Genomic DNA, 2,946 nt, shown 5'->3' on the forward strand with positions numbered 1-2,946 from the left:
TCCGTATATATAATATGAAGATATTTAAGGTGTTGCATTTGAATAATTTGAAAAGTATGGATACATGTTATTACATTAGTTAGTATTTTTTCAACATTAAAATGATTTAAATTTGTTATGTAAAAATGTTTCAATCTAATTAACAAAAATTTTAATGATTTCGAAAGGGCTAACACCACTTTGAAAGTCAGTAAAAATAAAAATCTGAAATTTACGAAATATTATCTACGGGATCTCAATTAAAACAATCCAATGTTTTTAAATACTTCAACAATAAAAAAAGTAACAAATAACAATATAAAAAGGATTTATTTCATTTACATATCAGACTACCAAGTACAGCACTCAGACACAATTAAGTCCATTTTACTGCTCTCGAATTCCCTTTTTAATTTTCTTTAAATCTACACGACCTCCGAAGAAATCTGAGTAGATCTTGCGGTGCCAAGGAGCCAAGGTGGTCGCTTCTTAACCCATCAGTGCCAAAGACCTCAAGCCTGATTCGAGCGAAGGCTGGGCAAACGCACAGGAAGTGGTCCGTCGTCTCATCCTCCTCTCCACATGCTGGGCAGAGCGCATTGTCTGAGATGCCTACCTTTTTCAAGTGCTTTGCCCATAGAAAGTGTCCCGTCATCAGCCCAACCAACCTCGTACAGTCCCCTTTGCTTAGTGACAGGCGGAATTGGGAAAATCGGTCGAACATGACGGGTAACTTCAGTTTTGTTAATCTGTAGCCTCTCTCAGCCTTCCCTGCTCACTTTTGTGTTGAAGTAACCCGTTTGCTAACCGTGGTTTTGATGACTGCAGAAGGGAATGGCAGAACGAGCTCCGGGCCAAGGAAGTTGGCCTCTGAGCCCATTCTGGCTAAAGATTCAGAGATCTTGTTACCCGTGATACCCACGAGTTCCGGAGCCCATGTTAGCGACAGGCTATTATGTCTACCGACTAAGTTCAGCCTAGATTTACAGGAGTCGATCACCCTTGAAGGGGTTGGAGGGCTGTTTAAGGCCGTGAGCGTAGCTTGTCTGTCGCTGCAGACACATACAGATCTGCCTCTCCATATGTTTTCCGCAACAAAGTTCATCGGTTCTCGAACAGCATACACCTCCGCTTGAAACACAGATGCATGCATTCCAAGAGCAAAGTGCAGTTTTGTCCCGTTGGATTCCACGTAGACCCCAGACCCGTAGCCGTGCTCGGCCCTGGAGCCATCTGTGAAAATGCGAAAACAGAGATTGCCGGGCTCATTTTCTGAGTTTGACCACAGTTGAGCCTCTGGCAGCACCACACTGTATCTGGATGCCATGGAGTCAAGGGGCATGGCGAGGATCGTTGGATCGAAGTCCATGCCTACTCTGTTGTCCAATGCCGGACAGCGGCCGTACCTATTTCCATTCCGTTTCAGCCTGCAGATGGCCTATCCTTGGATGAAAACATCAATGCCGGGCCTGAAGTAGTCGGAAAAGCTCCGACTTCTTGCGCTGCCGGAAGGCTGTCAATGCTTTATTTCAACGGGTAATTTCCAGAAGAGTTTACTATCGAGGATTACTCAAACATATTTAATTTCTTTGGATAGCTGGATTGTGACCCATTTTAGCTTAGGCAGAACGAGTCCATCAAGCTTCCTCCTTCTGGTGAAGAGGGCAATGCCTCCTTCTGGTGAAGAGGACAATGCCAGAGCACCAAGTGTCAATCATATCCAGAGTTTTCTGCACTTTCCTGCAGATGTTCAGGGCCTGTTACCAAAGAGGGAACGTCGTCCGCATATGCTTGTGCGTAGACTCCGGAGACGTGTATTTGATTAGAAAACATGCTTGGCCAATTGAAAATTACCATTACACACCATTGGCATACGTCCAAAGCAGTAAAATCGCAAGACTTTGATGACCGATTGGCAGGAGACGCATTTCATGAGATGATTTAGAAACCAAAAGTTCGTCCCAATAATAGACTTCCGTAAATTTTGGCATTTCACAATTCCTTGCTAAAACCTTTTAGCACTGAATTGATTGTCACTTAAACGAGTTGTACCAAAAATCACGAGTCTTACGGAGTAGTTACGCGAAATTAGGCCAAAACATCAAACTAAATATTTCAATTCAGGAACTTTTGGACATCCACCTCAGAAAATGGTTCAACATATGATTGTCTCAACTCAATGAAGCGCTGTTAAAAAAAATTTTTTTGTACGAATAATTTTCATATAATAGAACTCCACATTAGATTCCTTTCTGATGAACTTTGAAAAAACTTCCAGCTTTTCACTTATTTAATCTTGGAACTCTTATGACCATAACTTCCTCGCAATCGATATTTGGCAGGCGCTAAATGCAGAAAAGTCAAAAATATTATGCATGTAATAAAACACCCATTATTAATGGCTGCATAAATGCATACATACATTTGTTTAGACCCATAAACTTACATAAGCGTGTGTGTGGGTGTGCATTTAATGGCGTCTAACGTCCACTGCTTCTCTACCAATTGAATTCTCAATTGATATGCAAACTTAAAAGAGAACCGCAAAATTTATGTTCAAGTGAATTTTTGAAGTGTAAGAATATGTCAACAACACAGCGTCACGTCATATTCCACATGCAACTACAGTAGAGTTCACAGAATAAGCACAAGAGCACAATAGCACTATTTCCCTAATATTTATTCTTACTTTGACAACTTACATATCACTACATATTATAAAACAAAGTCGCTTTTTCTGTCCCTATGTCCCCGTATACGCTTAAATCTTTAAAACTACGCAACGGATTTTGATGCGGTTTTTTTTTAAAGATAGATTGATTGAAGAGGAAGGTTTATATCTATATAATGTGAAGAAATATATAAAGGGGGCGTGGCAATCGGTCAAAATGTGGCAAAAAACATAATTTTTTTGTTTTCACGGCCATAAATCATAAACGAATCAACCAATTAAAATGAAACTTTCTT

The sequence above is a fragment of the Anastrepha ludens genome, chromosome 5 (assembly GCF_028408465.1).
Source record: "Anastrepha ludens isolate Willacy chromosome 5, idAnaLude1.1, whole genome shotgun sequence".
Taxonomy (NCBI): domain Eukaryota; kingdom Metazoa; phylum Arthropoda; class Insecta; order Diptera; family Tephritidae; genus Anastrepha; species Anastrepha ludens.